The sequence below is a fragment of the Heterodontus francisci genome, chromosome 38 (assembly GCF_036365525.1).
Source record: "Heterodontus francisci isolate sHetFra1 chromosome 38, sHetFra1.hap1, whole genome shotgun sequence".
Classification (NCBI taxonomy): Eukaryota; Metazoa; Chordata; class Chondrichthyes; order Heterodontiformes; family Heterodontidae; genus Heterodontus; species Heterodontus francisci.
In genome coordinates this window covers 40,685,325-40,700,581 of record NC_090408.1, presented here as the reverse complement: position 1 = coordinate 40,700,581, position 15,257 = coordinate 40,685,325, and positions in this window count along the sequence as shown.

Below are 15,257 nucleotides of genomic sequence, written 5' to 3'. Positions count from 1 at the left end.
TTTGCAAGTTCTCCCTGTGTCTGCGTGGGTTTCCTCCGGGTGCTCTGGTTTCCTCCCACAGCCAAAAGACTTGCAGGTTGATAGGTAAATTGGCCATTGTAAATTGCCCCCAGTATAGGTAGGTGGTAGGGAAATATAGGGACAGGTGAGGATGTGGTAGGAATATGGGATTAGTGTAGGATTAGTATAAATGGGTAGTTAATGGTCAGCACAGACTCGGTGGGCCAAAGGGCCTGTTTCAGTGCTTTTTCTCTAAATCATAAATCAAAATCATAAATTGGAATATAAGAACATTGGAACATTATGGATATGCTGGCCTTGCCAACGATGCCCATACCCCATGAATGAATGAAAACAAAATCGTGTCTAACTAATTTGATTGAATTTTTCGAGGCAGTGACTAGATTTGTAGATGAGGGTAAAGCAGTTGATGTAGTCTACATGGACTTCAGTAAGGCTTTTGATAAGGTCCTGCATGGGAGATTGGTTAAGAAGGTAAGAGCCCAAGGGATCCAGGGCAATTTGGCAAATTGGATCCAAAATTGGCTTAGTGGCAGGAGGCAGAGAGTAATGGTCGAGGGTTTTTATTGTGAGTGGAAGCCTGTGACCAGTGGTGTACCGTAGGGATCGGTGCTGGGACCCTTCCTGTTTGTAGTGTACATTAATGATTTAGACGTGAATATAGGAGGTATGATCAGTAAGTTTGCAGATGACACGTAAATTGGTGGTGTCATAAATAGTGAGGAGGAAAGCCTTAGATTGCAGGACAATATAGATGGGCTGGTAAGATGGGCGGAGCAGTGGCAAATGGAATTTAATCCTGAGAAGTGTGAGGTGATGCATTTTGGGAGAAATAAAAAGTCAAGGGAATATACAATGGATGGTAGGACCCTAGTAAGTACAGATGGTCAGAGGGACTTTGGTGTACTTGTCCACAGATCACTGAAGACAGCAGCACAGGTAGATAAGGTAGTTAGGAAGGCATATGGGATACTTGCCTTTATTAGCCAAGGCATAGAATATAAGTGCAGGGAGGTTATGATGGAGCTGTATAAAACACTAGTTAGGCCACAGCTGGAGTACTGTGTACAGTTCTAGTCACCACACTATAGGAAGGATGTGATAGCACTGGAGAGGGTGCAGAGGAGATTCACCAGGATGTTGCCTGGGCTGGAGCATTTCAGCTATGAAGAGAGACTGAAAAGGCTAGGGTTGTTTTCCTCAGAGCAGAGAAGGCTGAGGGGGGACATGATTGAGGTGTACAAGATTATGAGGGGCATTGATAGGTTAGATAGGAAGAAACCTTTTCCCTTAGCAGAGGGGTCAATAACCAGGGGGCATAGATTTGAGGTAAGGGGAAGGAGATTTAGAGGGGATTTGAGGAAACATTTCTTCACTCAGAGGCTGGTTGGAATCTGGAACACACTGCCTGAAGAGGTGGTAGAGGCAGGAACCCTCACAACATTTAAGAAATCTTTAGATGAGCACTTGAAACGCCATAGCATACAAGGCTACGGGCCAAGTGCTGGAAAATGGGATTAGAATAGTTAGGTGCTTGATGGCCAGCACAGACATGATGGGCCGAAGGGCCTGTTTCTGTGCTGTATAACTCTATGACTCTATGACTCTAACAGGAAGAGGCCATTGAGTCCCTCGAAGCTGTTTCACCATTCAATTAGATCAGGGTCTGTCTCTTAACTCTATTTATCCGCCTTGGTTTCATATCCGTTAATATGCTTACCTAACAAAAATCTGTCAATGCCAGTTTTAAAATTTTCAATTTTCAGTTGACCCCAGCCTCAACAGCTTTTTGGGGGAGAGAGTTCCAGATTTCCACTCCCCTTTGTGTGAAGAAGTGTTTCCTGACATCACTCCTGAATGGCCTAGTTCTAACTTTAAGCTTCTGGACTCCCTGCACCAGAGGAAATCGTTTCTCTCTATCCACCCTATCAAATCCTTTAGTCATCTTAAACACCTCAATTAAATCACTCCTTAATCTCCTACATTCAAGGGAATAGAAGCCTTGAATAATCTGCCATATATGCCAATTTGATTGCCGAGTTTGCTGTAGCAAAATAGGATGTTAAGTGAGGGGAGTTACTGTCACAAAAACCATCAGGGCATGGTTCTGATGAAAGGTCACAGACCTGAAACATTAACTCTGTTTCTCTCTCCACAAATGCTGCCTGACCTGCCGAGCATTTCTAGCATTCTCTGTTTTTATTTCATTAGGTCATATGCCTGGATCTCCACTTTTTCTTTCTTTTTTTTTTAGAGATACAGCACTGAAACAGACCCTTCGGCCCACCGAGTCTGTGCCGACCATCAACCACCCAATTATACTAATCCTACATTAATCCCATATTCCTACCACATCCTCACCTGTCCCTGTGTTCCCCTACCACCTACCTATACTCGGGGCAATTTATAATGGCTAATTTACCTATCAACCTGCAAGTCTTTTGGCTGTGGGAGGAAACCGGAGCACCCGGAGGAAACCCACGCAGACACAGGGAGAACTTGCAAACTCCGCACAGGCAGTACCCAGAATTGAACCCGGGTCGCTGGAGCTGTGAGGCTGCGGTGCTAACCACTGTCTTTCTCTGCTGTTCTACACCCATTGCAAACAGTCCTACCAGTGCCAGCTATCGAAGTCTGATACTGCTGAGTTGCAGATGCATTAAAGATTCTGATAAACAGGAAGTAAGACATGGTGTGTCCTAGATCTAGTCATCAAGGCCCAAACGCAGGCGTTATTTTTAGCAAGCGCTGTTTTTGTAACATGGCAGGACCACAGTAACACTGAAACCTTACTGTGAAAAGAGAAAACTTTAAATATGCATGATCTTGCAAGATAGTTCTGTCATGGCAAGTTCAACAATTTTGAAGATTTCCATTTTCTTGTTTCTTTTTCTCTGTCTCTCCGTTTTGGTTAAGTGCTGCTAACCACATTTGTGTCACATGGCCACAATCAATCAGAGATCTCTCAGTAGAACTCTGGCTCTCTGCTAGAGTGACTTGTGTGCCTCGTTCAAGGTAACCACACTGGTGCACGTGGGATAGATGGTGGAAACCACACGTCGCTGAGGTTTCTGTTCACACGCAATGGATAGGCTTTCGTTCCCCTTGTCTCTCAACCTGAAGCACGAGCTCGAGAGGTCAGGCCAAGTCTGAAAATAAATCATGCGTGTGTACACGTAATGGAAACACTGACTCCGAGTGTAGAAACAGCATCCAAATTTCAGCTTTAGTGTATTAAGCTAACTGTTTCTGAAAGACCAAAACCCTCTTTAGTGTTCATATTGTGCTGGTTTCTTTATTTGGACAGTCGTGGGGGGAGCTTTGGTGGTTGGTGTTTGGAACCATTCTATTTTTAGGTGATTATTGAACAAAGGTCTAGAGTGTGTCGGTGTGGAAGGAGTCAGAGGTTGTGTTGAAAGTGAAGTGAGTGGGCTATGAGTGAATTGCTTTCAATCAGGTCCCAATTGGGTTTTGTTGTGAAAATGCTCCTTGATAACCCTTTCACTGAGTCAACTGCATTGAAAATCTGCATGGCCCACGATCCCACCTCAGACCTCCACCCTGGGCCCCACTGTGCTTGCAAGAACAGGCCTTGGGCAGCACCTCAACCCTGGGAAGTCGTGAGAAAAACCAGCAGAAGACGTTCAGCTTCAAGGGTTATTGAGCATCCTCCCACTCACCTCCCCCCACCCACATCCCTCCACTCCCAAATAAAATCTCATCAACCTTTGAGGGTCAAGGCCATAACCTGAAAGGCACAACAATAATGCAAATCCTTGCTTTCTTTTCCAGGGCAGTGAAGTGGAAGCAGCTGTAAGAACACAGCAAGATCCCAGTGAAATGGTCATGGAAACATAGAAAATAGGAGCAGGAGTAGGCCATTCGGCCCTTCGGGTCTGCTCCGCCATTCAAAAATGATCATGGCTATTCGTCTAATTCAGTACCCTGTTCCCGCTTTCTCCCCATATCCCTTGATCCCTTTGGCATTAAGAAATATATCTATCTCCTTCTTGAATATATTTAATGACTTGGCCTCCACTGCCTTCTGTGGTAGAGAATTCCACACGTTCACCACCCTCTGAGTGAAGAAATTTCTCCTCATCTGGGTTCTAAATGGCATACCCCGTATTCTGAGACTGTGACCCCTGGTTTCGGACTCCCCAGCCATCGGGAACATCCTCCCTGCATCTAGCCTGTCTAGTCCTGTTCAGTCCTGTTAGAATTTTATAGGTTTCTATGAGGTCTCCTCTCATTCTTATAAACTCTAGTGAATTCAGGACAATCTCTCCTGATACGTCAATCCTGCCATCCCAGGAATCAGCCCAGTTTGCACTCCCTCCATGGCAAGAACATCCTTCCACAGATAAGGAGACCAAAACTGCACACAATACTCTAGATGTGGTCTCACCAAGGCCCTGTATAACTGCAGTAAAGGTATTCTTGCTCCTGTACTCAAAGGACTCAGTCTCTGCACAGGTAGTGAGTATGACCTGCTATCAGACCTTCTAATTGCCCATTAGCATAAACATTGAGAAAACATTGCAAATCTAATACCAGTTGTCTGTTTCACTTCCTCTGTAGACAACAGACAAGATTGGTTCAGATTTGACTTAGAATCATAGAATAATAGAATGACATAGTACAGAAGGAGGCTATTCATCCCATTGTGTCATTGCTGGCTCTTTGGTCGAGCTATCCATTTAGTCCCACTCCCCTGTTCTTTCCCCATTACCCTATATTTTTTTCTTTTTCCAGTATTTATCCAATTCCCTTTTGAAAGTTACTATTGAATCTGCTTCCACTGTCCTTTCAGGCAGTGCATTCCAGATCACAACAACCCACTGTGTTAAAAAATGTTTTGTCATGTGCTCTGGTTCTTTTGAGAATTACCTTAAATCTGTGTCCTCTGGCTATCGACCCTTCTGCCACTAGAAACTGCTTCTCCTTATTTACTCTATCAAAACTGTTAATGATTTTGCACACCTCTATCAAATCTCCTCTTAACCTTCTCTGTTCGATAGAAAACAACCCCAGCTTCTCTAGTCTCTCCACATAACTGAAGTCCCTCATACCTGGTGTCATTATAGTAAGTCTCTTCTGCGTCCTCCCCAAAGCTTTGACATCATTCCTGTAATGTGGTACCCAGAATTGAACACAATACTGCAGCTGAAGTCTAACCAGAGTTTTATAAAGGTTTAGCATAACGTCCTTGCTTTTGTACTCTATGCTAAATCCTGGCTATCCAACCCGAACCCGACTAGACCCTACTACATGTGTCGGGTTCGGGCCGGGTCAGGTCTATATTCTGAGTCCAGCATTCGGGCTCGGGTTGGGTTGGGCTGGACACTGCTTCCAGGAAGTCACGGGATCAGGCTTACCCATGATTCCCCACAACTCCATCTGCAGGAACAGCCTGCTGTTGGAACGGACGAAGGATATTCATGTCGGGTCAGGTCGGGCGCAAAAGTAAGTTGAAGGACTCGGGCCCGGGTCGGGTTCGGGTTGGCTGTGGTCTGGTCGGGCCCAGGTTGAGTTTTAATTTTATAACCAAGCCAGGCTTTACTCTCTGCCTCTATTAATAAAGCTAAGGATTCCATATGTACATTTAACAGTCTTCTCAACCTGGCCTGTCACCTTCAAAAATGTGTGTCCATACACCCCCAGATCTCTCTGTTCCTACACCCCCTTTAAAATGGCACCATTTAGTTTATATTGCCTCCCCTCATTCTTCCTACCTAAATGTATCACTTAATGCTTCTCTTCAATGCCATGTGTCTGCCCATTTCACCAGTCTGTCCATGTCCTCCTGAAGTCTGTCACTATCCTCATTGTTTACTATGTTTCCAAGTTTTGCATCATCTGCAAGCTTTGAAATTATGACCAGTATACCCAAGTCCAGGTCATTAATATATATCAAAGACTTGGCCTTCATTTTGATCTTTCCACTGATGTAAGTTGACAGGTTAAGTTGTAACAAGTACATTTTTTTCCAAATGAATGTTTTCTTAAATCCAAATGTCATACCCAATCCTTGCAAATAAATCATCTCTCGTTCTCTGTCATTGATGACTGTGTCTTTATTGGGTTTAATTTCATTTCTTTGTCATTATTAAAAGGTCTAGGGGAAGGGTCAAGACAACAATGTTGAAAAGTAGAGAGAGGGTGAATTGTGGAACTAGTGACACCAAACAGGGTTTTTAAAAGCCTGAGGATTGTAGGAGGGAAGTGAGACAGAGTGTGGTGAGGAGCTCCCACACAGTCTGAAATCCTAGGAGAAAGTCAATGACTGCATGGTGAATCTTGATTTCAAGAATGCAGAGGAAAGAGTGTGTGGGATGAGGGAATTTTAGCCTCACATCTTCATCCGCTTCTCAACCTGAAAGGTCGAAGTGCAACCACTACATAGTTAGATACATAAATCACACATACATCCTATATCACAACAGCGACAACACTTCAACAGTATTTCAGTGATGGTAAAGCATTTTGGGACCTCCGGAGGCAGTGGAAGGCTCTATATAAATGCAGTTTTTCTTTTCTTTTATCAGATTGTATGGTAGTTCATTTGAAAATCGAATTGTGTGTAACTCATTTCTAGCTTTCTTTTCCTGAAACATATCTATCAGGGTTAAAGGAATGATAAAGCTCCCTTTAACTGTGCTCCAATAACATAGCTCACCTCTAACCTCATACGAGATTCCCTTATTGCACCACCATGACATTTTCATTTGCAAGCTGGAGATTCTTTGAGTGAGATTGGCATTTTATTGCCAAGTTAATGGCAGTGTCACAGAATCAAGCCAAGCAGGAATTGGGTTGAGCATGTTTCAAACGTGTGTTATGTATGAGATAGCAGGGAAAGGAGAGTTTCAACCCATCACTACAGGCTGGATTAGAATCCAGATCCCAGAGGTGAATGGCTGATGTGTTAATCAACTGCACTGTACAACTGTGTAATAAGAAAAGGGATTTTCTGTCTATTTCTAACACAGAATATTAGAAAGTCAAATTACAGCAAGGGAGGATTCAACAGAACAAAAGATGGTAGAAATTATGAAGAAGTTTACTGTAGTGTAGGGGAGTGGGGATTTAGTCAAGTGTTTATGGGAGATCAGTTTGTTCAGTTAGAAGTGACTGTGGTTAATACAGTTAATGGTGGGTAAACCCTTCATAGATAATGGTTGTGAGGTTGGCCTTAGTAGCCTGGTTGTTTGGTTGCTATGGGTGCTGTTTGGGACCAAAGTGGCGTCTGATGCTTGTGCACACACATCTGCTGCAACTCGTGCCAGATGCCAACTTGTTGAGCATTTACTGCCCAACCTGAATTGCCCTTGAGAAGGTGGTGAGCCGCCTTCTTGAACCACTGCAGCCCACATGGTGTAAGTACACCTACAGTGCTGTTAGGAAGGGAGTTCCAGGATTTTGACCCAGCGGCAGTGAAGGAGTTGGAGGGATATGATATTTGAAGACACATTAACTGACCTTGACCACTTGTGTGAGGTCATTGAGCTTCTTGCGGCACTGCATCCAGATCCTTGGGGCTTGACTCCTGGCATTGATCTGCATAGTTATCTACTCCCACTGGTCTTTTGACTGTGTGTCTGGAGGGCCTCATGACCTTCCTATGGATACAGGACATCTCTCCTACAATCCACCTCCTTCACCAAGGCTTCAAGTGCAGTGTTTGACAACACTGGAGCCTGCTTTGTCCTATGATGTGCCATTCCTTATTGTTTTGTCGGATAGATTTACTTCCTGTGCAATTTCCTGTGCCTGCTCCAGCCATAATGCACCTCCCCTTTAAGAAGTTCATGCTAACTTTAAGCCATGGAGTCTATCTTTAAGTGCTGCTAGGGAGTTATGATTTCGGGGTCCCCTGTTGATATATGCACCTAATGAACAGCACAGTTAGTGCTGACTGCAAGCAGCAAACAGTATCACAAACAGGCAGCAATCATTGGGTGTGGTTTATTCGTGCATCACGACCCCTGTGCCTGTTTTTGCAGACTATCCAATTTAGCCCCCAATTTATTTTCTTTGTCTGTTGATTTTCTGTAAAATAAACCAGTGTTAGGAGTGGATGAAAAGTACAGCGGAGTCTCCATTATCCACCAGAATGCCTACAAGACAGAACCCTGCTTGAGATGTCAACTCACTACTGACATTAATCTCTTCTAGTCTAGCCTGCATCGGACTTGCAAACCCAAGTAAGATTCAATCCAATTTATGTTATTTGTATTTCACTTGTCTTCATTCCCACACTGAGGTTATGACATTACCACATGTAAAAAACATAATTTGGGGTTACTTGACTGTTTCCCCATTTTCATTGACCACAGGCAGTGGGGGTGGGAGATGGTCGAAAGTAACATGTCCAGTGTATTTGTTAGTCACTGAAAGCTGAAGTTTGCACCTTGTGAGTAGATAGTCCATAAAATAACCTAAAACCCACTGACTGTTCCACCTGCCCAAACTGCCCACTGCATGATCCTCGACTCAGTGCTCCTGTCAGCCTCGTTGAACATCCTGCATTGACACTGAACCATACAGATCATAGGAGCAAGAGACGGCTATTTGGCCCCTTGAGCCTGTTCCATCATTCAACTAGACCTGTATCTTAACTCCATCTACCCACTTTAGTTCCATATGCCTTGATAACTCTTATTGACCTCAGTTTTGACATTTTCACCTGACCCCCACCCCCCCAGTCTCAACAGCTTTTATTGGGGAGAGAGTTCCAGATTTCCACTCCCCTTTGTGTGAAGGAGTGCTTCCTGACATCATCCCTGAATGACTTGGTTCTAATTTTAAGGTTATGCCCCCTTGTTCTGGACTCCCCTCAGGAGAGGAAATAGTTTCTCTCTATCTACCCTATCGAATCCTTTAGTTTTTTTAAAACACTTCCCCTGAATCTTCTATACTCAAGGGAACACAAGTCTAGTCTATGCGTGTAACAAAGTGGTTTGGACAGTATTACAGAAATGTAATTCTTTCCTTCTTTTGTAATATGGTGACCAGAAAGGTACACAGTACTTCAAATGTGGTCTAACTAAGGTTCTTTATACACTTAACATTGCCTCCCTGCTTTTCTATTTTACTCTTCTCAGAATGAACCCCAGTACTTTGCTTGCATTGTTCATTAAAAAGCAGCTTTAGGTTGCTGTTACCTTGCACTGCTGGCCCAAGATGTATAACTGCACAGTGAGAAAGGCAGCTGTCACAAACCCGAATTGCAAGACCTATATAGAAGCAGCTTTAGTTAATGGTGAAGTGTTCGTGCTTCCCACGTGAAACTGATTTCATTAGAAAACACTCGTCTTGTCAGATCCTGGGTTGCTAGGGGCAACACGGTCTTTTCTGAAGTAGTGGTTGATGCTACATGATGACAGGAAGTGAGAGGTGAGGGTGGTTTGCTTTGTATTGCAGCTGAAACACTGATACTTCACATGCTATCTCTGGATCCCAAGTACAAATGAACTACATTCTTCCCCAGAGCTTTGTTAACCCTTAGAGGACATCAATCAATGGCTGATATTGGTAACTGATAGATTTTCACAGGTCTGACTCCCAATCCTGTGCTTCGTCTAGGAAGGTTTGTTAGATCACCGTCCCACTGAATCCCCACCCCAATCTCAATCCCAAAAAATTGGTAGGATTTATATGAATGATGAGTATAAGTGAATGCATTTATCAGGGGAATAGGAGATGGAGGGGGAGTGAATGAGGAGAGCAGAAGAGTTATCATCATCAGGGGATATTAGTGCTTGGAAGTAGGAGAATTTCTAATTTCAGTCAGTGGTAGCCATCTGCACTCCTACTTCAAAGCAGAGATACTTGTATTCTGTCTCAATTAGTTCCCTTAATTTCAATCTCAGAAGAGAATCACAGTTGCAGTAGTGTAAGTTTCTGTTTCACGCACCATCCTCTCACCTCGCTGAGTACGATTGCACCAACAACTTATATTCATATAGTGCCTTTAACATCCTAAGGCACTTCACAGCAGTGTTATAAGACAAAAGACGACACAATAAGGGGACATTGACCGGAATTTTACGTTGGCCCAGTGACACTGCCCACCGGCAAAAAAAAGTCAGTGGTGAGGCGGACCCTGCCGGGCCTGGAAGCCACATCATAATTTTATGTGGCCCAGGCCCTTAATTGGCCTCGGGCGGGACTTGAACCCTCTGAGGCAGGATGTCCCGTCTACAAGAGCTGCCAGCCAATCAGCGGGCCAGCAGCACTTCAATCCCAGCAGTACCTCTGAGAGCAGTGGCCACTACTGGGAGTGCACCCAGCCAGGACCGGCAACATGGACGAGGCCCCGCAATACAGGTAAGTGTGTGTGTGGGGCCTTGCTGAGGACAATTGGCTGGGCCCCAGCGATGGTGGAGGGAGGTGGCGGGAGCTGCTCCAGTGGGGACAGTTTGAGGCGCAGGGAGGACCCTCCGTCAATTTCGAGCAGTTTTTGGTGTGGGACCTTGATCAATAGGAACTCGACCGAAACTGTCAAAGCTCAATTCACTGAGGAAATGTAAGCATCCTGTAGGATGAACCTCACGGCCAACACCACCATAACTAACACTACCGTTAATACCACCATCCCCAACATCAACTTGCATATATATATAGCACTTTCAATGTAGAAAACCATTCTGAGGCACTTAACAGTGGCATCATCAATAAATGAATGTCAAAGAAGGAGATATCAGCAGATGAGGTGTGGGGGAGGGGAAGGGAGGGGCCGGGGGGTAGGCGGAGATAAAAAGCTTGGTCAAAGAGGTGATTTTAAGGAGAGGAAAGGAATTTAGGAAGGGAATTCCAGAGTGTGGGGCTTATGAGGCTGAAGCCATCATTCCCCTGGACACCCACACCTCCTCAAATAAATATAAACTTCCCAGCAGGAGAGGATAGTGAGCAGAGATGCACACCCACCCCTTTCTGTAGTAGCACCCCAGCTAACACAGGAGCTACTAGTTCAGTAGGGAGCAAAAATTGAACATGGGACCTCCAACATTGTTTACAGCTCCACTACACCTGGCTTTAACCAACCAAACCATCAAGAGAGTCCTTAATGTGCTGAATGAATTATAGCTGCTGTCATTTTTAAGCAGCTGATTTATAGTACAGGAGACTGCTCTTCTGTGCCGTGGAAGCCAGGAGCTGAAAGTGGGCCGTTTTGAAAGATATCTTGAACACTCAGTGTAAAAGGGACCCATCCACATTAAATTCTCAGGTCCTGCCATAAAGCCTGGCTGGAAGTTTTTTTATATATATTTTCCTACATTACAACAATGACTACACTTCAAAAGTATCTCATTTGCTGCGAAGTGCTTTGAGACATCCAGTGGGGTGAAAAGTTAAATATAAATGCAATCTGTCTTCCTTTATATTAACTATCAGATTCTACGAATTGAGTCCATTCCAACGCCAAAGCAATGACAACGGGTGCACCAGCAGCTAATGTCACACATCCTTGGTTGTAAAAGTGATATTTTTCGGATTGAATGCCAGGCTGACGTGCTGAGGCCTAGTGCTAGTTCTTTTGCTTCTTGCCTTGCGGAAGCAAAGGGGCATCCATCACCAGGCCTAATCGCCTCTTTGCTCAGCGTCGTTCCCTGCTGGCGATCGCTGGGCCCTGCAGGAAGCGTTCATGAGGAATCGGTGGGGAGGGGTGGGTATGGAGCTCTCACGGGTCGCGTCTGCCTGTGCTTGCTTGTGTCTGATGTCTCCTGCTCGCCCATTCCATCATTCTATTATGCTGCAGACAGGCAGACAGGGCCCACAGAGGAGAAACAAATTACTTAATAAATCAGGGCCACAGGGCACAGAATGGACTGTGTTATTTCCTAGATGTGGAGTATGATATTAGCAGAATCCACATTAAAATTCACTGCAGAGAAGCATCTGTCTTATTTTCTCCATCAAATAGCTAAATAAATTACATAATATGAAATGATAAGCATTAGGCTGCATATCATCACAGTTTTCATATTGATTAATTTTTATATCAGTGTTGACAATGTAATATTTTATATTTTTTTAATATATCAGTTTTGATCACACCATAACTAGTTGCCAACATGTGCTACTGTTAGATCACTGTGTTAACCCTGAATGAGCATTAACTCTTACACTGCTGGTCGATTCAGTCAATCCCCTTGCCTCCCTGATTGTGTGTGTTTTCATCTCAGCTATCCTGAAGCCTCAATAAATATTAATATTACAGTAATAAAGTTCCTCATATATCGGGGGCAGCTTTATTACTTCTGTATTAAACAAGCTTGAGTCCGCTGGTAGCAAGCTCACCTCAAGGTCAGAAGGATGTGTGTGTTTGAGCTCATAATCCAGGCTGAATCTCTGCAGACTATTGCATTATCAGAGTTCACATTCTTCAGATAAGACATCAAATCTCGTCTGTCCATTTAGATGGTTGTTAAAGATTCCATAACAATATTGTAGAAATAGCAGAGTTCTCCTGGTGTCTAGGCCAATGTTCCTCCCCTGTCTCCAGATTAAATGGTCATTCATGTGTTTGCAGTCAGCAGCACTTTGGTGCGTGTAAACTGGCTTCCCATGTAAAGGCGCAAGGCTTTTCACAGGAACTATATCAGACAGAATTTGATACCGAGCCACATCAGGAGATATTAGGAGAGGTAACCAAAGTTTGGTCACACAGGTAGGCTTTAAGGAGCATCCGAAAGGAAGAGAGAGAGGCTGAGAGCTGGAGAGGGAGGCAATTCCAGGGCTTAGGGCCTAGACAGCTGAAGGCACGGCCACCGATAGTGGAGTGATGAAAATCAGGGACGCACAAGAGGCCAGAATTGAAGGAGTGCAGAGATCTCAGAGGGTTGTAGAGCTGGAAGTGGTTATAGAGATAGGGAGGGGGCCAGACCATGGAGGGATTCGAAATTGGACAATAGAATAAACTTTCATGCTGCTGTTAATTTGATCGTGGAAACAAACAAGAAAAAGCAAGCTTACTTTAAATAACGCCTTTCACAACATCCCAAAGGACTTCATAACTAATAAAGTATAGTCACTGTTATAATGTAAGGCAACTTGCACACAGAAAATTCCCACAAACAGCTATGAAAAAAATGGCTAGATAATCTGTTTTGTTGATGTTGGTAGACGGATAAACTTCAGACAGCTGGACAATTCTTTTCCCCTTCTTTGAATAGTGCCGTGGGATTATTTTGTTCCACCTGGGAGAGCGCCCAAGGCCTTGGTTTAACATCTTATCTCAAGGATGTCAGCTGTGGTTCAGTTGGTAGCACTCTCACCTCTGAGTCAGAGATTGAGTTTGTATCCTACTTCAGAGACTTGAGCATGTCATCTAAGGTGGCACTTCAGTACTGCACTGAGGTAGTGCTGCATTGTTGGACAAAAAAGTAAGACTTGCATTTATATAGTGCCTTTCAGGACCTCAGGATGCCCCAAAGCACTTTACAGCCAATGAAGTACTTTTTGAAGTGTAGTCACTGTTGCAATGTAGGAAACGAGGCAGCCAATTTGTACACAGCAAGATCCCACAAACAGCAATATGATAATAACCAGATAATCTGGTTTTTGTAATGTTGATTATGGGATAAATATTGACCAGGACACCGGGGAGAACTCCCCTGCTCTTCTTCAAAATAATACTATGGAATCTTTTACATCCACCTTTCTAGAGCAGACAGGACCACCGTTTAACATTGCAGCCAAAAGACAGCACCTCCGACGGTACAGCACTCCCTCAGTACTGCTGTGGGAGTGTCAGCCTAGATTTTTGTGCACAAGTCTCTGGAGTGGGGCTCAAACTCTGTACTCCCTGATCTAGAGATGAGAGTACTACCACTGAGCCACAGATATGAAACTAACAGTTCAAGGTTTGTGACACAGTGAATAAGAATTTTACTATTGTCAAACTGCTCCTTTAAGAAATCTTGGTGAATATACAAATCAATGATTATTAATGAGTGCCCATTTGGTCTTCAGAGTGTTCCATTTTGAGATCATTAATTGGGGAAGGTTCTGAATTCAATACCATTAATCTCATCAAGGAAAGAGAAGCCTATTAAGTTACTGGAATTTTGAAGGTTGAAAGCCATTTTAATGTCTGTCATTAGAGGGATGTATTACCAACATCAATTAAAAAGCTTGATAGCTTGTTCAGTACATGATATTTAATGAGGCATCTGTTAACTAGCCCGTTCATTTAAGAGGAAACCCCTGCTCTGATGTGAATTATAAGGTTTTTACGTTGAAAAGAAATAAACTCAATAAACAAAACTTCCTTGCAAGGGCAGATGCGCACAGCACAAAACTGCCCCCTAATTGGCACAAAACCATCAAACTCATTGAAAAGATCACAAGACAGCTGGTGTGGATAATGGAAGCATGTCACATTGATGCAGCACCGAGTGATCTTCTGTGCATCTTCTTTGGTGTTGAAGCCTGTGTTTGGGTACAGCAGAGGGAAATGAATTCTGTACATTGTCATGCTGTGTCTCACCTGGCAAGGTACTTAGTCCTTCCACAACACCCAATAGGAAAGGTGTTCTGTTTTATTTAACGGCTGCGTGCAGTGGCTCCATTATTCCCAGCCAAAATGGAGATGATTGCATAATATCCGGTCAATGTCGCTTAGATACCACACTGGAAATGACTGGGATTAATGTTATGCAAATGATATGTATTATATAACTGTCCTCCACTTACTGCATTTTGCTGGGGAAATAATCCTGTTTTTATTGGGAGACTTTGCTGTAGTTTCGGTCATGAGTTCTGTTTGCTGTAGTTTGCAGAGACTCTGTATAAATAAACGCTGTTGTAAATCCTGCCGTAATTCCCACCCTGCCTCCAACTCATTGGCTGAAACAGTGCTGTTTTACTCACTTCATCTTTTAAATTCATTTTTGCGATGTTGTTGGCAAGGCTGGCATTTATTTCCAATTCTGAGTTACCTAGCATTACAATCTCACTGTTAACATAACATTCACAACAGTGGAGTAGAACATTTCACACTGGAGTTAATACTTTAAACTACATAACTTTATTTATCCTCATTTTTCTCAATTTTTAGCTATTTTCTTGCACTTTTTAAATTATCATAGAACCTTATGGCACAGAATGAGGACATTCAAACCATTGTGCTGGACACTGCTGGCTGTTTGAAACATCTATTCAACGCTGTAAATTTCTCTCCTTCAAGTATTTATCCAATTTTCTTTTGAAAGTTACTATTGAATCTG